Source organism: Protopterus annectens, chromosome 2.part2, assembly GCF_019279795.1.
Source record: "Protopterus annectens isolate FY-2018-M chromosome 2.part2, PAN1.0, whole genome shotgun sequence".
Classification (NCBI taxonomy): domain Eukaryota; kingdom Metazoa; phylum Chordata; order Ceratodontiformes; family Protopteridae; genus Protopterus; species Protopterus annectens.
This window is the reverse complement of record NC_056730.1, coordinates 1,030,556,423-1,030,581,765: the sequence shown is the minus strand read 5'-3', so window position 1 is coordinate 1,030,581,765 and position 25,343 is coordinate 1,030,556,423.

Sequence of the window (25,343 nt, the reverse complement as noted above, 5' to 3'; positions counted from 1 at the left end):
GTATGGGGAGCTATCTGACATCAGACAGCATGCTGCAGTATTCCAATGGGGGTTGCAGTGAGTGTGAATGTGAATATACGCATCATACACACACAGGGTGCCAGTACTGACATGCATGGGTGCATTGATTCATGGGTGTGTAGCGGTGAACTGTGCCAGATGGCTATACTAGGCTTGGTGATGGGTACATCATGGCATCAGACCACATGACAAAGGTCTGCATTGTGGCTCATGGGTGTAGATTGTGGAATGCCCACACAGGTGTGTATTGTATTCACCATCCAGTCACCTGGGTGACTAATGCATGTGGGCAATGCTGTGCATTGCTTGCCCTGTATGTGTTCCTCAGTCCATAACATGGACAGTGTCTGTGAAATGCACACCTCTCACATGCATGTACAGTGACATGTGGAACTGTACCTGGGGCATCTGGCCCTTACTGTGTACACAGATTATCATCAGATTGCCAGTCCTGACCTCATGTGGCAGGAACTGGTAATGGACAGCAGGTTTACCCAGCACCTATGTTGATAGCATGCTAACGGCATTCCCTGGTGTCAGTGGCATCTGTCTATAAAGGGCATGTTTTCGGGTATGGTATGTCCTTTGTGGGTCACATTTGATGGCACCACAGGTGTTGCAAGGTGTCCACTGGGGAACATGGGGAATGTGCACTGTCTGCATATACATGCCTATTGGACAGATGGGCAGGGTGCCATGCCCTCTATAGGCCACTGCAATCAATCTATAGTTACTATCAGTGGGAAATATGCAGTGTACTACCAACATAGTGGCTATTGCCTAGGCAAGTGTGTGTGTGAATGAGACATGGGTTGAGAGTGTTGTCTGGCCAATACTAGGGTTGCTAACTTTGTTCGCCTGGCCTTGATATCACATGTATGGGTATAGATCTGCACCTCAGCCTCTTGGCTATTTCATATCTGTTATCACTATACGGTGGACATTGTGATATATACTAGGGCCACCATATAAGAAATTTGCAAAACCCGCTCCACACTGGGCCCAGTTGTTACACACTCACAAGCACCTCCACACAGGATATGAGTTATGAACACACACACATACATACACACACACACACACACACACACACACACACACACACACACACACACACACACACACACACACACACACACACACACACACACACACACACACACACACACGTCATGTCTGGGATTAGAACTTCTACCTAACTATTTTATTACACTACAGCAGTAAGCAGTCATAGTACATGCAATGGAGATTTCTGGAGTACTCCTTCCCCAAAGGTGTATTTCACAGTAAATGACATCAGCAGGATTGCAAAATTGGGCATTCAAATTGCAGTGAGTGTGGCTAGGCTAAAATACACTGATCCCTACACAGACATTGAAACACACAAAACATCCACAACCAACATGTGTAGGTATAGAACCTCTAACGGAGGTCTATATCACACTACACCATGAAGCTGTTATAGGATGCACCATCAGGATTATTGTTGAACTCCTTCCCTGAAGGTGTATTTCACAGTGAATGACATCAGCAGGATTGCCAAAGTAGGACATTTGAATTATAGTGAGTGTGACTAGCCAGAAATTCATTGCTCCCTACACAGGCATTGAAACACACACATAACATCCAGAACTGCCATGGGTGGGAATATAACCCTACCAGATTTCTATACCACACTACAACAGTACATGGTTATGGAATCCACCAGAGATTACTGGGCAACATTCTTTCCAGAGATGTATTTCTAGCTGGATGACATCAGCAGCCTTATCAAAGTAGAGCATTTCAATTGTAGGGAGTGTGACTACCCTAAAAAGCATTGTCTCTACACACACACACACACACACACACACACACACACACACACACACACACACACACACACACACACACAGTTGTCAAGGCTGGGATTAGAACTACTCCCTAACTATTTTATCCCACTACAGCAGTACATAGTTAGGGCACACGCTACGGAGATTACTGGAATGCTCCCTTCCCAGACATGTATTTCTAGCTGGATGACATCAGCAGCCTTACCAAAATAGAGCATTTCAACTGTAGGGAGTGTAACTACACCAAAACATATTGCTTTCTACACTGACAGACATACACACTTGCCAAGGCTGGAATTCAACCTCCTCCCTAATTACTTTATCACACTACAACAGTACGCAGTTATGACATGCAATACGGAGATTACTGGGATACATCCTTCTCAGAGATGTATTTCTAGCTGGATGACATCAACAGCCTTACCAAAGTAGAGCAGTTCAATTGTAGGGAGTGTGACTATCCTAAAAAGCATTGCTCTCTACACAGACAGAGACAGACAAACACACGCACAGTTGCCAGAGGTGGTATTAGAACACCTCCCTAACTATTTTATCACTCTACAGCAGGACACAGTTATGGCATAAACTATGGAGATTATGGGGATACAACCTTCCCAGAGATGTATTTCTAGCTGGATGACATCAGCAGCCTTACAAAAGTAGAGCATTTTAATTGTAGGGAGTGTGACTACCCTAAAAAGCATCACTCTCTACACAGACACACACTTCATAGGTTCATAGGTTCATAGATTCATACTAGGCTATCTGCCCTAGGGCATTTATAAGCCTAGCCAGAGTGTGTTTGGCTTTCGCCACCCATTTTAAATTAATTCTGCTATGCCCTTTTTCGAGGTTAGTATACTGTGCCTCTGTCTAACAGTGACACAGAAGTGATACCCAGGGTAAACCTACAATCTCCCATCCACTCATCAAGATTCCTCTTGAAGAGAGTCAATGAGGGACTCTGCCTCACCTGGACTGGGATTTTATTCCAGAGTGAAGGGAGCCTCTGGGTTATGAATCTGTCCTGCCAGCATGTCCTATTTATTTCAGTGCTGAGGTTCAAGTCTCTCAAGCTCGTAGTTCGATGGGATTTGGATTTTCTGAGGTGCAGCATGTCCATTAATTCCGGGTTGGACATGGCTTTATATGTTAGGCACAGATCACCTCTGAGCAGGCACTATGCCACTGAGTAGAGCTGGAATTTCTTTAACTGGGCAGCATATGGCATCTGTTTGAGCCCTTTGATCCTCTTGTTGAGGTACTTTTGGGGTCTTTCCAGTTGCTGCAGGTGTCTGGTAAGGTACATCCCAATAGGGGCATTGTACTCAATTATGGGCCTGATGAGGGATGAGTAAAGAGGCACAATGACCACCCCTGATCTAGATATGAATCCCTTCATGATTAGGTGGGCTATATAAAATGTTTTTCTAACCACTTTGGCCACGTGGTTTACAAATGAGAGATTTCTATCAACTTGGGTCCCTAGGTCCCTAATTACTTCTTCCGTACTTAATGGATTACCACCTATGTGGTAATTTGTGGGCACTTTGTTTTTGCCAAAGGGGATGACTATACACTTTTTGGTATTTAGCTTGAGGCCATGGCTCTGGCACCAGTTGTCTGTTTCTATGAGGCCCTTTTGTAGGATGCTTGTATCAGCTGGAGAGTCGATTATGGTGCCTAGTTTGCAGTCATCTGCAAACTTGGTCAGCCAGTCCTTCCATGTTGGCCTGTACCTCCGAGAAATATATACCGAACAAGAGATGTCCCAGGACTGAGCCTTGTGGGACGCCACTTGTAACTGCTTTGGAGTCTGACATGGCTCCAGCAATTCTAACCATGTGGGTTCTGTCCTTGAGCCGGTTTGCAACCCATCTGGTGACATAGGGGTTTATATTTAAGCTGGTGAGCTTATCTATAATGCCCGAATGGGGTATTGTATTGAAGGCTTTTTCAAGGTCCAGGTAGGCTGTGTGGACCACCTTTCCATCGTCAATGGCCTTGGTGACTGTTTCAAAAAAATCAACCAGGTTTAAGAGGCAGGATCTGCCCTTAACAAACCTGAACTGGGTAGGATCCAGTCTCTGTAGGTCCCCAATATCTTTATTTATGAGGTCCATGATGATCCTTTCCATAGCTTTGTAGACCAAGCTAGTCAGGCTTATGGGGCGATAGTTTCCAGGATCTGTTGAGGCACCATCTTTGTGGAGAGGGACCACTGTTGCTGTACGCCACTCTTTGGGTACATATCCTGTAGTAAGGCTGAGATTGAACAGTAGTTTTATGTTTGGGTTTAGCTCTTCTTAGAGTTCATGTAGGATGCAGCCTGGGACACCGCCTGTTCCCATTTATGCTGTGTTTTTTGCTTTGGAGAGGGTGGCTCTTACCTGAGCATCTGAGATGTCAGCGGGGCAGCACTCTGCTGGGATAGATATTTGCCCTTTTGGTGGGGGGGGTTGCACTGAACCTGTCAGCTAGGATGTTGGCAATGTCTGTGGGTTCGGTGTATTTTTTGTCATTTTGGATCAATTCTGAGCATATCTGGGAATTCCCACCCAGGCTCCTATCATAACTAAAGAAAGCCTTGTGATTATCCTTAGTGTCCTGTGCAATTTTTCTCTCGAAGCTGGCCTTAGACGATTTTATGAGTGCCCGTAGTTTTTTGCTAATAGTGATCCGAGATGCCTTCCCTTTTTGGGATTTTGCTCTATCATGTAGTAGCTTCCTCCTTCTATTGTATAGTTTGTTTATGGCTGGGGTCCACCAGACAGGACGCCTGCCTTTGGAGGATTGGGTCTTGGTTTTATTTGGGATTGCATTATCCATGCATTCCTGAAGGTGTTCAGAGAATGCGTTTGTAAAGGATTCTGCGGTCTGGGCCGTATTTTCCACAGGCCCGGGGGCTTTGAAGGATTCCACCTCAGTTTTCAGGAATGTGAAATTTGCTTTAGAGAAATTTTTCACTGTGGTTTTCTGGGCAGGGGGTGGGGTCGGGATGTGAATATCCAGTTAGATTAGTTTATGGTCTGATCTTACCAGTGAGGGATACACTTCTTGTCTGGAGCATAGAGCCCCCATGTTGGTGATGATCAGGTCCAGTATGTTTTCCCTCTTGTGAGAGAGGTAACAAGTTGTTCCATAGCATTTGAGTTTATAAATTCTAGGAACCTTTGGGCTAGGGTGTTGGAGCTAGAGTAATGCTCCCAGTCTATGTTTGGGTAGTTGAAGTCGCCCAATATAATGGTGTTTGGAGAGACCTTCATATTTTCCAGTGTTCTCAGGAAGGTTGAGTGGGGTTCCTGGGTTTGGGAGGGTGGTCTGTAGCAGGCTATAAACTGGAAGGCAGTTTTAACCACTGTTAGTTGAACATGGATAGTCTCTGATGCTTTGTGCTGTGCCACCAACCTGGAGGTGTGGGTATCTTTGACGAATATTGATACTCCCCTTCTTTTGTGGTTCGGTCCAAGTTTTGGGGCCGAAAAGCATGGTATGAGGTATAACCTGGTAGTGCTGGGGTGCTCTCGGGAGCCTTGAATCAGGTTTCTGTTACTGCACAGATATCGATGTTCTCCATGCTAAGGAGAGTTTCAATTGCATGCATCTTGAGGTTTAGACTTCTGGCATTGAGTAGCATTACTCTTAGTTTCTTATCCCTTGTGATACCTATGGAGGTGTGTTTGTCTTTTGAGCCTTGCCTAAAACAGGCACTATGGGGGTGGCAAGAGCCTTTGCCAATATCCAAAAGCCCAGGGGGTGACAGGTGCAAGCCGTCCCTAGCGAAGCATCGTGGCTTGTCGAGCATGTCATCCCAGGCTGACAGGCATTGGATCCCCTTTGAATGACACCGATACTTAAGCCAATTGTTGAAATTGATCATCTTGTCTTCATATTGTGGCATCATTCTTGGTGAGCGTAAGATGCTACTCAAGGTCAGGGTCATACTGGCCTGGGATACATGCTCAGAGTGCTCCTCTATGTCTCCAGATGAATGGGTTTTGGCCCATGCACACACACTGCCCTCCCCATAGCCCTTCTATGACAAGCCTGCTGAGGTCATCCACTGTGAAATACACCTTTGGGAGAGTTGTAACCCAGTAATCTCCATGGTGTGTCCCATAACTTCATACTGCTAAAGTGTGATAAAATAGGTAGGAGTTCAAATCCCAGAACTGGCAACTGTGTGTGTGTCTGTCTGTATAGAGAGCAATGCTTTTTAGGGTAGTCACACTCCCTACAACAAGGCATGGATTATAACTCCTCCCTAACTATTTTGTCACACTGCAGCAGTACACAGTTATGGCACACGCTATGGAAATTACTGGGATACAACCTTCCCAGAGATGTATTTCTAGCTGGATGACATCAGCAGCATTACCAATGTAGAGCACTTCAGTTGTAGGGAGTGTGACTACCCTAAAAAGCATTGCTCTCTATACAGACAGACACACACACAGTTGCCAGTTCTGGGATTTGAACTCCTACCTATTTTATCACACTTTACCAGTATGAAGTTATGGGACACACCATGGAGATTACTGGGTTACAACTTTCCCAAAGTGTATTTCACAGTGGATGACCTCAGCAGGCTTGTCATAGAAGGGCTATGGGGAGGGCAGTGTGTGTGCATGGGCCAAAACCCATTCATCTGGAGATTGACACGCCACATGCGGGCACACACAGGGTCATATTTCACAGTTTTGTGTATACAGCTGCTAGATGACTACTTCCTTGTACAGTCATGTTGCAGAGCTGGTACGTGCACCACATAGTCTGTAACGCTGACAGATACTGGTGGCTAGTATCTGCAGTGAGTGACATCTGAACTTCATGTGGTTGGGGCCCTTTAGCTGTGTGCTGGGTGGGACAGGCCTAGATGGCTCCTTATCACAGTCACCCTCTTCCACACAACTATGTACGTCTACTTTTGACTTATTATAGTGTGTTGTCCTTACATATATGTCTGTATTCCAATCCACTGTGTGCACAAGGCATAAGTGGTGCATACTGGCGAGTGTCTGCACTAACAACTTTGACTGCCAGGTATGTCTGGTCTATCGGTGTTTGCAGATATGGCCTTTCATGTGTTTGTATGTGAGCATGCCCAGTATGACTTTCAGTATGTTGTTGACTGACATTGCCTTCGTTTCTCTAAGTGTGTGAGCATGCCCAGTATGCCCATCTGTATTTAATGTGTGTATTGAGTCCAGGTAGTTTGTACTGCAGTGGTGACCTTTGTGTTGTACACCAACAGGTGGCATGCTGTTTCTGCATGGTATCCATCATGCATTTGGCATTGACTGTGCCTACATTTCTGCATAGGATGGGGGGGCTCACCTGACTATTTCTACATTTCTACACAGGATTGAAGGGGACAACTGACTGTTGCTACATTTCTACGTAGGATGTGTGGGCACACCTGACTATTTCTACATTTCTACACAGGATTGGGTGGTCACACCTGACTGTTATTACATTACTATGTAGGATGGGGGGTACACCTGACACTTGTACACATTTGCTATGACTGTACTGGTATGTCAGGTACTCCATTTCATTCTGTATTCTTACCTATCATGCTGACTAGAGGCATACCAGTGTACTACAGATCATAGCTTTTGTTGATCTACATAAAGTGTCTGACTTCCTACCCTTCAGAACTAACATCCCAATGGCTTCCCTGGTGTAGTCTGTCTGTGTAGGCCTGTGGGGGAGGTTAAGCATAGCCATCATTCAGTGGTTATAGTACAGGCTCTGTTTGGGTTTGTCTACACCTGTCCTGCTGGCTGAGATTGTTTTTGGGTATGTGAACTGCCCATACTGGCATGTGTGAGTCATATGGACACACACATCTCTCAACACATTTCCTGCAGCAGGTTTTGTAACCCTGTAGAGTACTGGCTACTATGATGACTCCACTATGTGTTACAGATGTCATGGTCCCACTATGGGTGTCTACTATCTGCTGCCATGACATTCAACCATCCAGTTCCCTTGCATGCTCACATCCATACCATAGATACAGGTAACAACACATTCTACTCCATTTGGCAATTGGTAGGTTGATTAACTTACCTTAAGGGTGTGCCAGACTTGCAGATGGTGCTGGAGGGCTGCCTATGTCAGATGCACATAGTACACTCCCTATACATGGTTGAGCACAGGTAGTGTAGTTTTTGGCATCCCTTTTACTGTATGTGTGAGTCAGAGACAGGTGTCATTCCCTGGGTCCCTACTGTGTCAGTGTATATGCTATGTGTTATCTCTTTGCCGCAGCCTCAGCATACTGAGCATGCCTCCATCTGCCTACTGGGGCAGGCTTAGGTTGTTCCTCCTCTGAGTCACTCTGTGCCTGTGCAGGCCTTGGCATTGGTGGGGAGCTGTGTGGCCCTGCCCCCATGCTGTTGCTGCTGCAGTTGTTTCTGCGGGATCATATTGTGTAGCATGGCACATACCATAACAATTTGGGTACATGTAGTTAGTGAGTACAGCAAGGCTCCACCTTATGTGTCCAGACACCGGAACAGTGACCTGAGCATCCCAAACACATGCTCTATTATAAGTCTGGTCTGTGCATGTGCATCATTATGGCATTCTTGTTCAGGTGTGTAGGCATTTCTGATGGGTGTCATCAGCCACGGCTCCAGTGTGTAACAAGCATCCCCCACTAGGTGACCATAGGGGATGTCCCCATTGGCAAATCTCTGGTATAGCTGCATCAGATGCCATATTTGGGAATCATCATAGTTTCCAGGCAGCCAGCACACACATTCATTATAATGCCCTGGGCATCACATATGACCTGGCAGTTGATGGAGTGGTTGCCCCTACGGTTGATGTAGTCCCTACCCTGATCATCGGGTGGTGCTTTGATGCATATATGCGTGCAGTCTATAGCACCCACTACTTCAGGGTATTCTCCTATTTGGTGGAAGAGAAGCATATTGCTGGTCAATACCTCATGGGTTTTGAGGAAATATACATGTTCACTGGCATGTGCTGGCATGGCATCCAGGAACTGGTGGAATACTCTGGATGCTGATGCCTGTGAGATCCCCATGATATCCCCAGTTGAGCTTTGGGAGGTACCTGTGGTTAGTATTCCTAGGCCTACACATACCTTGGTATCCACTGGGATGGATTCCCCTCAGTCAGTCTGGTGTGTCAGATGTGGCCGGCACAGCTCAACAATTTGCTGTAGGAGGTCTCTGTCCACCCTATAGCGCTCCACTATCTCCAGCTCATGTAGCCCCTGGTAGGTTACCCTGGGTCTGTACACTCTTCTCCGTCTCCTCACTGTGGGTTGATCGGCACCATTCACATCCTCACCACCCTCAGCCTCTTGCACATGTTGTTCTATGTTGCCTGCTGCAGGCCTTCTCATTTTGTAGGTTTGTTTGTTAAAATGTACCTGCTTGTATACACCGGTGGTGTAGAGTGTGGGAAAAAACAGTGAGGAAGGTGTTTGCTTAGTTTGTAGTAGTGTTCTGGGCTGGGCTGGTCTGCTGCCTGTGTAATTGGCTGATTCTGATACATTTCACCGCCAGCTAAGCTAGTTCCCCTTGATTACCTTCCTACTACTGTTTTCCCTTCCCATTGGCTTCCTGTTTCAGCCTGAGTATGAGCCGCTTCAACAGACTGCTCAAATGTGCAAAGTGATGTTATTTCCTGGTTTAACTTCTTTTTTCTTCTTGCAAAACCCGGTGCGTGGCATGCACACCCACTTGGGATTTGTAAAGTGTGCTAGGCAGGTTTAGACACACACCCTCGCTTAGCTGCGCTAAGCTAGAAGCACACCCGAGCCACAGGGCTCCAATCCACTTACAGTATGCCTGACCCCCCCCCCCCAATTATGTCACCTAACTCCTAGGCTTGCAGCAAGCTGTTCCTACTCTTACACTGTTGGGACCTGGCTCACATACTGTGGAAAACTGTGATTCACTATCCTTCCCCTCATTTGTATAGGATTGCCTGCTAATGCATAGTTACATGTCTCACACTGAGCCTCCCCCCTTAGCAACCACTAGTCACTGACCATGTTGTCTTCTGCCTATCATTGACTTGCATTGCAGGATACTGATTTTAATTAGAATGCTTAATTTAGGTCCATTTTGTTATTTTCCCTCGATCCCATTTGCGCACCGCTGCCCTACTCTTAAACAGCTGAGATCGCCTAAAAAAAAATAAATGTTGATTTCTGTATTTTTTTAATGTTTACAATGCCAATGGCCTTATACTTGGCTATTGGCATGCTTACTACATGATATGCAGCCTTTATTTGGAGCTTTCACAGCTCAGTTTTTGATTTTACAGAAATGTACTCGGTTACTAACCGAATATATTTCTGCAGATAGCACTAGTCCTGCACGGACAGTTGCAAGCTTCCTGGATTGCAAAATCACCTCGTTTGCATAGATTTCTCCTGAAAATGGGGTGATTTGCATACAAGGGCTTAGTCTGTGCAGGATTAGTGCAGGAGCGCTTGTGCATGACCCTGCAGGCTGTTCCTGGATCGCACTGCAGACATATTGCTTGCTTGAGCTCCTGCACTGATTTTGCACACCGTGCAAGCATTAGAGAATCCAGGGAAATAATTCTTATTTTTTTGTCTGATTTCAGTTGTTTAAGAGTAGGGCAGTGGTCCGCAAACAGGATCAGCCCGAAAAATAAGAAAAAAGTTGAAAATAAGCTTTTAAACCCAAATCAGCATTTTGCCATAATGGTCAATGGCATGCATAAGACAACAATACCAGGGAATAGTGGTTGCTAAGGGGGAAGGCTCAGTGTGAGTGTGGTAACTAGGAATTAGCATTCTGTTTTTTTGGAAATGAGGGGACTGATACTGAATCCAACCGTGTAGGTGCAGCAACACCATTGTATAAGTATAAGAGGTAGATGACCTCATAAGAGGGAGTGTCATGCAAGCTGTAAGCTAATTGGAGCTCTGTGGCCCGTGTTTGCCCTTAGCTAAGTACAGCTAAGGAAGGGTGTGTGTCTGTGGCTGCCTAGCAGAGTTTCCATTGCCTAAATGGGTGTGTGCACCACGCACCGGGTTTTAAACAAAAAAAAAAAAAAACAGGAAATAGAATCTCTGTTCACATCTGAGCACTGGATATGTGTGCCGCTCCTTGTGGCTTAAATGGGAAGGTAATGGGAAGGGAAAACAGCTGTATGAAGGCAATCAAGGATAACTAGCATAGCTGGAAGGTGAAATGTATCAGAATCAGCCAATTACACATGGAACAGCCTAGCACACTACTATAAACAATAAAAAGACCTTCCAATCTGGTTTTTCCCACAAACTCTACACCATCAGTGTACCCCAGATGGGGAAATTTTACCTGACAAAACTAACAAAATGTTAGGGGCTGCTGTCACTCTCATACATCAATATGTGCAAGAGGCTGTGGGAGGTGAATGTTGATGACCAACCCACAGGGAGGAGAAGGAGAAAAGTGTACAGACCCAGGGTAACCTACCAGAGGCTATATGAGCTGGAGATAATGGACCACTATAGGGTGGACAGGGACATTCTACAGCAAATTGTTGAGCTGTGCCGGCCACACCTCACACACAGAACCAACAGAGGGGAACCCATCCCAGTGGATATCAAGGTATGTGTAGGCTTAAGAATACTAGGCACAGGTACCTTATAAAGGGCAACTGGGGATATCATGGGGATCTCACACGCATCAGCATCCAGGGTACTCTACCAGTTCCTGGATGCTATGTCAGCACATGCCACTGAGCACATATATTTCCTCAAAACCCGTGAGGTGTTGACCAGCAATGTGCTTCTCTTCCATCAAATAGCAGAATACCCTGAAGTAGTGGGTGCTATAGACTGCATGCAAATACACATCAAAGTACCACCTGGTGAGTGGGGGTATGGTCTACATAAACCACAAGGGCTTCCACTCCATCAACTGCCAGGTCGTGTGTGATGCCCAGGGCATTATCTTGAATGTGTGTGCTGGCAGCCCTGGAAGCTATTACGACTCCCACATCTGGCACATGACACAGCTGTACCAGTCATTTGCCAGTGGGGACATCCCATATGGCCACCTAGTGGGGGATGCTGGTTATGCACTGGAGCTGTGGCTGATGGCACTCATCAGAAATGCACACACACCTCAACAAGAACTCCATGATGAGGCACACGCACAAACCAGAATCATAACAAAGCATGTGTTTGGGATGCTCAAGTCATGGTTCCACTGCCTAGATATATCCAGTGGAGCCTTGCAGTACTCTCCAGCTACATGTACACAAATGTTCATAGTATGTGCCATGCTACACAATATGATCCTGCGGAAACAGCTACAGCAGGAACAGCACGGGGCAAGGCCACACAGTCCCCCACCATTGCCAAGGCCGTCACATGCACAGAGGGACTTGAAGGGGGAACAACCTGAGCCTGCCCATGTAGGCATGCAGAGGCATGCCCAATATGCCCAAGTCTTGGCAAAGAGGCAACATATAGCACATACACTTACATGGTAGGGACTCAGGGAATTATACCTCTGTCTGACTCACACATACAGTAAAAGGGATGCTAAACATGACACTACCTGTGCTTTACTATGTATAGGGAGTGTACTATGTGCATCTGACATAGTCAGCTCTCCAGCACTGTCCTCAGTACTGGCAAAGCCACAAGGTAAGTCACTCTTCCTATTAATTGCTGAATGGAGTAGTATGTTATGATAGTTGTATGGTATGGACATGAGCATGCAAGGAAATTTGGTGGCTGAATGGGATGGCAGCAGACAGTGGACACCTATATGGGCAGCATGAAATCCATAACAAATACTGGTGTCAACATACTAGGCAGTACTAGACAAGGTAACAAATCCCACTGCAGTACATGTGGTGGCCCAAATGTGTGTCCATAGGACACACACATGCATGTCAGTGAGGCACTCATACCCACCACCAGCCTCAGCCAGCAGGATAGGGGTAGATGACCATAATGAAATGCTGGGGTAAGGTCTCCAATTGATGGCAATGGTTAATAGTCCCCCTCCAGACCTGCACAGACAGACTGCAACAGGTCTGTTAGTTGTATGTTAGTTCAGAATGATAAGACATCTGCAAATGAAATGTAGGCCAATAAAACCTAAGATCTGTACTCTACTGATATGCCTCCAGTCTGCATGATAGGTCAGAATACAAAATGAAATGGAAGCCAACAGAGTACTTGAAATACCAGTACAGTCATAGCAAATGTTTACAGTCATCAGTTGTGTCCCCCCAGTCCTACGGAGAAATGCAGTAACATGTAAGTGTGAGGTGTAATAACAGTGGAGCACAGTTTACCCGAGCTGGTCCAATCTACAGGATAGATTGTTGAATGTGTACAATATGGGGTCTGTGTGTTAGGTTGTTGTATGTTCAATATTGTCTGGAAGTGGTCAGCATGTAGGCATGGAGAGTTGTGTCTTAGTGGCCTATGGGCAGTACTGTGGATGACAGGGCCATGTTCCAGCAACTGCAGTGACAACCACAATGCTTCTCAGCAATACCCATGTCAGTATTTGTCCATACTCACTGTCCAGATGTCAATATTTGTCACCATCTGAAAGATGGACATGCCATGAATGTGGGCCCAGATATACACACAATACACAGGTGGAAGTACCCTAGTACATAAAATGTAACTCTCAGCTGCACACAACTTTAGAATTGTACATACAGCAGCACATTAGTAGTCTGTGTAGTATGGAATGCTGATGTAGTCTGGCCAGTCACTAGCAGACCACAAAAGGCAGAGTTATGAATTAATGAGAGACTGCCTATGTCCCCGCACAAGACAGCATAAGGGGAATGTCCCATGTATATCTGTGAGTTAACTGCAAATAGCTTCCATATCACACATGCACTCAGCTCACCCCACCATCAACCACAGGTTTATCATAGGTCATATCCTTGCTGTTGGGAATGAGTACAGTATGACCCCCCTTCTGTATGGGAATACCCACAGAATGCAGCATGCTGAAGAGGTGTCCCATGCAGCTGTGTCCCTAGCTGTAAGCAGCACCCTGCCAGTATCCAGACCAATGGATTAATATGGACAGGAACTATTGCCATTAACACCTTGCACACTTACCATGTCACTCCAGGAGAATCCACTGGCTCACAGCCTGGGAATGTAGGAGTGACAGAAAGCACTGGCCTGCTACAGATGGCCTGCATCACTACCAAATGGCCTGCAGTCCTCTGTGAAAGTCCTGTGCCTAACCAGTGGTACCAATGTATGGTATCTCATGGGCTCCCAACTAACAACATGACACAGTCAACAGAACACAAATGCAAGGCCATGTTGAGAAATCCCAGTAGCATGCTCACTATGTTCTACTTCATGAACTGTGGATCAACCCCTAAATACCACTGAGATGAAGGGCCAACTATAGGAGTACTTCTCAGATATAGCTTCCATAATGTTAGGAAGAGGATAGAATTAACAGAGTAGGGGGTGTACAAGCATGGACATCATGGAATGTGTGAAGTCTGAAACTCTGATGTGTGCCCATACTACCCCTGCCTGCAAACCCAGTAATGGATGGTTACAAACCTGCTTGTAAATCACAATGTGAAGGGGAACTGACTAGATATATGAGCCCTGCCTCTCTGTAACCTGGGTGAATCTGTACAGCTGAGAGGTATGGCCACAGCAGGATATGGCCATTCTGTTACATCAATATATGTACAAGAAGGGGATCCTCAGCCACCATAGTACCAAGGTGCTGGACCATTTACACAGACCCATCAGCAAGTGTCTGCAGTTACCCTTCCAGAATGGCATGAGTGTGCAAGAATATGTAGGCTGCAGACCATAATACCGGACACAGCATCATTCATCTTGTATTTCCCAGGAAATAACTGTGAGCAAATAAGTATATCTGTCAGTAGTTGATGACATAATACATCACAGTGTAAAACAGTACATATGTCTGAATATCTCTGCTAACACCAACCATGTAACACAAGCAGCACAGACAGCAATAGTTACAGTATGCCACTATCTGTCACCCATTGTGACTCCATATTGTCAACCTATCTACAGATATCCTGCAGAAACAGGTTGCTAGCTGTAGGTGTAGAACCCCAAACCCTGGACTGGAGTACAACCTACCTGGAATGGATTCACACACTCAGTCCAGAAGGTCATACTGGACATGCTCCTACTCTTTGAGAAATGAAGCTCATGTTTGACAACACAGTGGACTAAACATATCTGTCAGTCGCATATGTCTATGCACACACACCACACTGCACAACATTCATGCTTTGCCCACACATTGGATAGGAATACTGACACATATCCAAGGCCAACCCACTATAATATGTCAAACATACATACACAGAGATGTAGGGAAGAGAGAGAGAGACAGTGAGAGAGATTTCCATTATGAGGCCTGTCCCACCTACCACACATCCAATTGGCCGATATCACATGATGTGCTGATGTCAATCACTGTAGACATTCCTTTTGGTAGCCCTCAGTCCTATAGTGTCTGTGGTGCCTGTGATAACTGTGTAACATGATAGTACAAATCAGTATTCATCTAGCATTTATATACCCAGGCCTGTCAAATGTAAAGTTGTGTGTGACTGAGTGTGTGTGTGTGTGTGTGTGTGTGTGTGTGTGTGTGTGTGTGTGTGTGTGTGTGTGTGTGTGTGTGTTTCCAGAGGAATGATTTATGGCCTATTCACACACATGGCACTTCCCATTGCCCATGTTAGCACTCATGCTGATGCCAGTCACCTTGAAATAACCTATGGCCAAGTCTTATCCCTATAAGCTACATGGAGCTTGTGATGTGTGTGTAATATTGTAGTGCAGTAAAATACCTAGGTAAGCATTATAATTCCAGACAAGGTAACTGTGAAACTATGTGTGTGTGGAAATGAATGATTTTGAGGCCATTCACACTCACTACACCTCCCATTGCCATTCTTTAGCATACCTGCTGTTATCAGTCACCTTGAAATAACCCTTTGGAGAAGCGGCGTCTGTATAAGCTCTGTGCTGCTTGTGATAACTTCATAATACTGTAGTGTAGTGTGCTATTTAGGCAGGAGTTCTAATCCCAGACATGGCAACTGTGTGATTGTGCGAGAGAATGTGTGTGTCTTTGATGATATCTGATTTTATAGACATCCACTCTTACTACTCTCCCCTTACCCCTCCTTTAGAACTGCTGCTGATGATAGTCACCTTCATAGATACCATTGGACAGACATCCAACATATAAGTTCCATGTGCACTTGCAATAACTGCGTAATACTATAGTGTAGCAAACTAGTTAGGTAGGGGTTCTACTCCCAGACATGGAAACTGTGAAACTGTGTGTGTTTGTGCTAACGAATGTGTGTCTTTGATGATACCTGATTTTATGGACATTTACACTTACTACTCTCCCATTACCCCTCCTTTAGGACTGATGTTGATGTCACCTTCAAAGATACCTTTGGACAGCTCTCCAACATTTAAGTTCTGTGGCGCTCGCGATAACTGCATAATACTATAGTATAGCATACTAGTTAGGTAGGATTTCCAATCCCAGACATGCTAACTGTAAAACTGTGTGTGTTTGTGTGAGAGAGTGTGTGTATCTTTGAGGATACCTAATTTTATGGACATTCACACTTACTACTCTCCCCTTACCCCTCCTTTAGCACAGCTGCTGATGTTAATCACCTTCAAAGATACCTTGGCACAACTTTTTAACATGTAAGCTCCATGGTGCATGCTGTAAATGTGGAACAATGTAGTAGTAGTAACTACATAGGTATGGGTTTGAATCTAATCCATGGTAAGTGTTTGTGTCGCTGTGTGTGTATATATGTATGTACCTTTTCTGACCCCATTTACACCCAGTACACATCTCAGTGCCTGACTTTAGCAGTCCTGCAGATATCATCCATCTTAGAAGTACCTGTTTCCAACCCTAAACCATGTAAGGTCAGTGGTGCATGTGGTAAATGTGTAACATAATGCTCTGAAAAGATTGTTTAAACCTTACCCTTGGCAAATGTAAATGTGTGTGTAGGGTAAAATTATTTTTGGGATCTCTCACCCATTACTTCACACAATTCCAGTATTTCCAAGGGCTGGTGACGTTCCTCACCTTAGAAGTACCTTAGGACAACACCCATCCTATAAGCTCCGTGGCACGTGCGATAAATGTGGTGCATTATAGTAGCAATATATAGCTAGGTAGGGGTTTCAATCTCATTATTGACAAGTGTGTGTCATCAGTATCCTGTGTGGGGGTTGCTGTGATTGTGCAATAACAGGATCCATTGTGCGGTGGTTTTGCTAAATTATTATGTTGAGAACTTAGTATATGTCACAATGTCCATATTACAAGGCCAACAGATGTCAAACACTGAACAGGTTGGTGTAGACAATCCACAGCACTACATGTGACAGTATGGATTGGTGAACAATATAGGCAACCCTTCTATTACTCAGAGAACACTCTCCACCCATGTCTCATACACAAACACACTTGGCTAGGCAACAACCACTATATTGGTAGTTCTCTGCATATTGCCTCACAGAGAGTAACCACAGTGTGACTGCAGTGGACTACATGCATGTTGACCACAACACTGCCACTGACATCAGAAAGTACTTTGATGTGTTTACATCTCCTGACTGCATGTTATCCAGCAAGTAAAATGACATGGTACCCTGTTCCATCCCCTCAGCAGACAAATAAATGTGGCCCTTTTGCCATGTTCCCCACTGGATGCCTGCAACAATTGTAGAGACTGAAAACATACCCCACAGCATGAATACCATGCCTTATACACATGTCCTGTATGAACAGATGCCACTAAGTCCATTGAATACCCATATCATGCTGTCAATGGAGGTGCAAGCACAACCTCAGTTACATAGCCAGGTCTCACCAAATGAAGTCAGGAATGCTCCATCAGAAGATAACAATCTGTCCACGCAACATGCCACAGAGACCTTAAGTGCACTTTCACACATCAAAGAACATGCATGTGGGATGTGCACAGCCCAGACACTGTCCATGTTATGGAATATAGATCACATACATGAGAAGCAGTGCACACTACTGGCCACCCACAATAGTAACCCAGATGAGTGGATGGTGAATACAAAACCCACCCCTTGGAACCACTCCAGAGACTACACGCCTCTGCGCCACACTGGGGATTATTGTCTTGTGGCCTGATGCCAATGTATTCCCTTGGCCTAGCATTGACAAGCCTTCAGCCCCTTTCAACTACTACACACCTGTGAAGCAATGAACCTATGAATCTGAATACTGGCAAGTGTGTGTGTGCGTGTGTGTGTGTGTGTGTGTGTGTGTGTGTGTGTGTGTGTGTGTGTGTGTGTGTGTCTGTAGAGGTGAATGATTTTGAGGCCATTCACACTCACTACACCACCCATTGCCCTACTTTGACACGCCTGCTGATGTCAGGCACCTTGAAAAAAACCTTTGGCCACATTTAAGTCCTATAAGCTCTGTGGCAGTTGCGATAACTGCATAATACTGTTGTGTTGCAAACTAGTTAGGTAGGAGTTCTAATCCTGGTTTTGGCAACTGTGATAATGTGTGTGAGAGAGAGTGTGTGTGTGTCTTTCTTGACACCTGATTTTGTGGACATTCACACTTACTACACTTCCCTTATCCCTCCTTTAGCACTGCTGCTGACGTCACTCACCTTCAAAGATACCATTGGCAGCTTTCCAACATGTAAGCTCCGTGGCATGTGCAATAACTGCGTAAGACTGTCATAGCAATACATACCCAGGTAGGGGGTTGAAACTTAGTACTGGTAAGTGTGTGTGTGTGTGTGTGTGTGTGTGTGTGTGTGTGTGTGTGTGTGTGTATTTACAGGATCCATTGCAGTGTGAGTTTTGCTACATTGTTATATTGAGGACCTATATGTCCCAATGTCCACATTACAAAGCCAACAGTTTTCAAACACTGTAGAGGTTGTTGCTGACAATCCACAGTCATAAATGTGCACTGCCATGTGCAATTACTTTGTGACAATATGGATTAGTAAACAATATAGGCAACCATTATAATACCCAGATTCCACTCTCCACCCATGGATCACACACAAACACCCTTGGCTCTTTTTCCCTTCCTTTCTTACTTTCTCTCTGTCGCTCTGTCGCTCTCTCTTTCTCTCTTCCCCTCTCTGGTAGATCAGGAAAAATACATCTGTTTTGCATAGGCAGCAGCTTGACTTTTGTAGATAATGCTCATGATCAGCTGATGGCCTGTGCAGAATTGGAGTCCCCCACTTGCTAATTGCATGTGGAACAGCTGTGGTATCATTCCTATAGCCAATTGCATGGCAAAACACTCATATGACTAAGCACTTCGTGTGGGTGTTAGTCCTTTTCCTTCACTGTGAGCATGACTTCATGTGAGTGTCTGACAAACAGCATCACAGAGGGTAGTTGTAAATACCTCTTACAACAAACACTGTGGAGACAGGCCAACAAACAGGGGGGGGGTCCAGAAATGGGGACAGAATGTAAGTCTTGCTGTTCTACAATTGAAGTAATGTTGGTTTAACATGGTTTGTGTGGATATGTCTGTTCTGCATGATTTAAAGTCTGGCATGACAGTGTTATGTGGTTGAGGAAACTCTCACCTGTAGGGCTATCTACAGATTGGCCAGAGTTTGGCATCTTAGATGTGGTGTGTTACCCACAGACTGTCTGTCTTTAGAAATGCAGTAGCATACTCTGATGATTGCAGTCAGTAAATGGTGACATCCATGTGTATTACTGACTTCATATCCCTCAGAAGAGATATGTCATAACAAAACCTGTTACACTAGCAATTTTCTCAGTTTATCACAGCAATATGTCAATATTGGCCCTGTGTTTGTGCCTCTGTCCCCAAAGTCTGTCACCCTTTGTCCACATGTCATGCAGTAAGAGGTGCATATGTACAGTATATCATTATTTACTGATATCATTCCTGATAAAAAGCCAGTGCTATATCAGACTGCCAGACATGTCATGTATAGTAGGCCTTATATTTGAGGAGAATACCTGGACATTATGTTGTAGTCTGTACAGTAGTGAGGTCTGTATACTTATGGTGATTGTTGACAGAGTGTCAGTATTGTGTAGCAGTGTATTGTGAGTATGTTACTAGGCCTGTGTACAGACTGTGGTAGATGTCAGTGTTCTTGGTCCTGTTCTATCTGATGTTGGATGCTGCTTCAGTTTCTGGTACCCTATCAGGGTATATGTTTGTAGGGCCAGACTGAGACACATCCCATACCACAGTCAGGCATCAGACTACACTGTGAATTGGGCCAGTATATGTAGGGTTAGTGTGTGAGTGACAAATATGAAGCTGGTTTTGTTCACACAGTCCATATACTGTACTATTAATTAGGCTTACCATAATGTGACTATGACGGTGTTGAGATTGGTTTTGGGTATGCACTTTCACACTGGTGTCTGTTACTTCGTGCTGTTACATGCCTGTAGTGCCTGCTATATTTGCAATTATATGTGAATTCCACCATAAGAAACTTGGGTAAGTGCTGTGGCAGTCTGCCTGTAGTTTACACAGTGTTTGTGACATGCTTAGCAGTCCAGTGTATTTACCTAGTGTGATGTTATGTCCAGATATTTGTCAGATGTACTGTTGCCTGGCCACCACACATGTTGTGTATTTCTGAAAAAGCAGTGGGATGCTGTGAAGATGCATGTCACAACTAATGGGAAGTATGTGGGGTTGGGACCTTTGCTGCTCCAGTTAATATACTAGGACAGACAGGAGGGTGTGACTGCATCAACTAAGTGAGCTTATTTACTCCAGTATTTGTTTTATATCCCCATTTTCATGGCTGTAAAGATCCCCTTTTGTCAGGCTTGGTCCACACGTCTTGCACTAAGGAGTTCTGTGTATGTATACCTCTGGACTGACCAGATTGTTTCAGACTGTCCATGTTTATTGATCATATTTCTGCTGTATTCCACATAATCATCAATGTGATTTGTGTGGTACTTCACTATGATGTTTTTGTGATGTCTCTCAGTAACTGATGGCATACATGTCAGTTTCAGAAGAGCCTTCCTACACAGCATGTCTGTTGCCACAACCCCTGTTACTGTAGCAACATTCTACATTTATAACTGCAATACTTACATTACGTTCCCTTGCACTAAGAGGTTGTAAGTTACAGTGCTGAGGTATGACTCCACTACATGTTATGAGCATATATTATATATGTATACCTATATATATATATATATATATATATATATATATATATATATATATATACACACACACACACACACATATATATGTGTGTGTGTGTGTGTATGTGTGTGTGTGTGTACATGTATACATATATCTACATATGTATAAATATATCCATATCCTTGTTGTGTAAACATGAGTGTTGTATATACCTTCTCAGATGTATCCCACCATATTTATCTGATATGTCTATATTTAGAAATAAAAACATGACTGATTCAACACTATTTTCACTAACAAGTACTAAACAATTGTAGTAGTCAAATCAGATGTTCACCACTATTCAGTACGTGTACTGAATGATATATTTGAACAAGCAACAAACATTTGTACAGCTCAGATGGCTTAGTGGTTAAGTTACTGGTTAAGTGCTATGACTGTAGTCTACAGGGTCCTGTGTTCAAGACCTGTAAGGTCTGTTTATTGTGTTGCTAGGCAGAACAAGGATTGTTGGATACAGAGTGGTTAAGGCAGTTTTGAGCAGCTTTAAGCGGGTTTTCGTGTGTTTATGTGACGGTAAGAACTGCTAATGTAAGGTTAAACAAAAAGAAACTTACACAGTGTAGGCTTTGCTTACCAGTGCACAAATCTGCTTAGCATTTACATTTAAGCAATGCTTACACCTACTAAGCATAGCTCAGCTCTGGTAACCAGTGATCACATTCCAGTTTGATAAAATAGCAGGGTAATGACATTTTTAATACATGTATTTAATTTCATGTACATAACCCGCTTCTATGTGCTGTCATTACAGCTGCAAAGGGTGTGAGTAAGCTGCATGGGATACATGAGTATACATGGCTAGTACCGCAATATTTTTCTTTTTGTATGTGTTTCATACATGGGTAGAATCCCAGGTTATATGCAGTCACACTTGCATGTATTGTATCATTACATTACTACTTTTAACAGTCCTTTACCAAGTAAGAGTAAATTGCAGATTGTAGTACTGGAACCATACACCCCTGCATGCAAAGCTGGACTCTGAGTACTGACTATCATTTTCTTGGTTTGTGAGCTGTATGTTATTAAGTATCTCCTATTGGATATTGATCTGATATGTGGATATTAACTGTAGACTACTATGTGTTTAGGATGTGTCATTGAAGGCTACTGTCATGTAGTAATGGCATACCTATCAGTGTCAGACATCTATCTGCCAAAACATTCATCCTAATGCATAACCTGTTGGTTAGCTAATTTCTGTCTGTCCCATGTGCAGATGTGCAGATGTCAGGTATCCATCTTGGGTGCTTACAGGCAATCTCTGATTGACTGACACTATGTCTTCCCAGCTGTGTAATGAATGCCACAGATAGGAAATCCCAGCCTGTATGCAGCACATGCCATGGATACCTCAACTAGACTACTACAGTCAACAGAACATGCTTGGGTACAGGTCTCCAACCCAGAAACTGGCCATGTTATGTAATATATGTTGCATATATGTCAATTGTAGCACCGCATTGGCCCTCTGAAAGAGAAAACCAAATGATTAGATGTTGAATTTAACTGTCACCCAGGGGATCACTCAAGCAGCATAGGTTGATAGATGGCCTGCTGACAAATGTCAGGTGGCATGATACCAGTGTACCCACATGCCCTACTCTTCTCATCTCTCTATGGACATTAGCCTGGTACACACCTAAAAATACCTCCACCTATGGACCTCAGTACAGACAAATGTGTCAGTGTGCACTACTGAGAATAACAGTGTCTGTGTGCTTGTAAACTTGTAGTTGACAATACTCTGAGGGCCTTCTTACCCACTACACCCCTCGCTGCTCTAGTTAGAAATGGCTGCTGCTGTAATTGACATTAAATGTACATTGTTGCACTCTTCACCCTATTGGCTACCTGGAGCTTGCAATAGCAGCATAACGCTGTTTTACAAATGGGTAGATAGGCGTGGGTTACCCTCTGAGTCCTGGCAAGTGTGTGTATGTGTGTGCAATTGTGTGTGAGTGTGCATATTTGTAGGAGGCAGCATTCTGAGGCCACATTCTCCAAATATAATAAACCTTGGCATACATTATAATGGATAGTGATGTTGCTGACATTAGGAGGTCCATGACAAACCCTCACCCTACTATCCCTGTGGCATGTGCAACAAATGCATATCCCTGTAGTAGCACTGATTAGATAGACAAGGGTTTGTGTTGCTGCCCTGATCAATGTGTGATTGTGGGTATGTCAGAGCATTATCATGGGTTTCAGTGAGTAAAATATCCAATGTGGAGTGTGGATGCTGGGTATACTGTCTTTACAAAGTGGTACCCCCAATACATGTCCCAAAGTCCACTGTATGAGAACACCTGTCACCATCAACCATACAAGTAACTGATTACACTATCCAGCCCAATGATGCATGTGCTGTGTGCAAAAACTCTGTAACAGAATGGACTCACTGACAAGGTAGTTAGCTATGCTAAACAAGGTCTGTCAAATGTGTCTATGACTGTATGTGTTTGTCAGTGTGTATATGACAGTATGTCATACTATGTATTGTTCATTAACACCCAGTGCATCCCCCATTACCATACTGTACAAGGCCTGGTGATGTTCTTCACTTAACAGGAAACTTGGGACACACTTCAGCCTAAAGCTCTGTGGTGTGTACAATTTAGGCCAAACACATTAGTAGCAATAAGTACCTAGATAGGGGTTCTACTGTCAGTGTTGTCAAGTAAGTGTGTGTGTATGTGAAGGGATCAACTTCAGTTTGCAGAAAATATATGTCCCAGGAGATCATTTGTTTGAGAACTAATGGAAATACATTCAATCAAAACTAGTAGTGGATGTGTAAATGCCCTCTTCCCCACTGTACAGCTGTACAGCGATACTGGAGTTTGTGTATATACATGGGTGTGGTTTTTATGGGCACAACCACCCATATTTGGGTTATTGCTGTGTGTATTCCCCTGCTTAGTGTGCCGTTATACTGTACAGTTTATGTTAACAGGTTAAGTAGTGTGTTTCTACGCCACCCCACACCCTCCAAAGTGGGGGGCTGTGCCACCCACACCAGCACACCTACATTTACTAACTCCAGGATTGCACTACATTGGGGAAGAGGACATATACCCCGCCAGTACCATTGTCAATGACATTAAACTGGCATACTGATTATTTACTGATGTGATGTCTTGGCAATTTGGTCATGGTGGAATTACATAGGCCACAATGAGTTCACTGCAAAATGAAGTACATCCATGTGAACAGTATTCTTTATGTATTGCAGCAACACCAAAGCCTGTGTGTGTGTGTCATTCACAAACATTTGGTGTGTGCCACCCAGTACACTTACTGTTGTCCACTGTAGAAGCCATTGTCCACTGTAGAAGAGCTGCTTACATCAGCCACCATGCACTCACTTGTATACACCCCTCAGACCAATCAGCCATGTGGTGCATACAGTAACTGTTATACAGACCTGTTACCTGTGTTCAGCTGTACCTGGGATATGACACAGTCAATGTGTCACCACAGTGCCACACCCCTTGTAAGAAAGGACTGCAGACCAACATCCTGCTGACACATAGAAACCTAGAACATAAACAGAATACATTATGGAGACCACAATCAGTCAGTGTTAATAACAGCTGTAATGCATCATGGCTGGGCAGCTACACACCCTGACATGCAAGCATTAATCATTCCAGCTGAAAACATGTTAAACAGCATTACTTTGCTAAATCTTAGTACAGTCACCCTGTGCATCAGAACCATATTGACATGTCCCTGCATCAATGGTATGGATGACAGGGATGTGGTACAGGTATCATCATATGCACATGGTGTGTTGTGGGGTAGCAGATGCCTGGGCTGAGCCATTTGGTTGACATCATGTGTGTGGGTTAGTGGGTTCTTTATTAAATAGGGTGTGCAGATGTGGTGTGTGTAGACATGGGAGTGCCCTAGCTGTGCTGGTGATGTGTGTGTGTGTGTGTGTGTGTGTGTGTGTGTGTGTGTGTGTGTGTGTGTGTGTGTGTGTGTGTGTGTGTGTGTGTGTGTGCGTGTGTGTCTACTACTGGGATCAAGCTTGTTTGAAAAGGTTGAAGCATGGCTTTTACAGGTGATGCCCAAGTTCAGGTGATGGCCTCTTTTCCAATTGTTGTTTCCCACCGGCTAATTGCATGCAGTCAGCTGTGTAGTTTTTTTTCCAATAACAAATGTCATAGCAACCCACTACTATAAA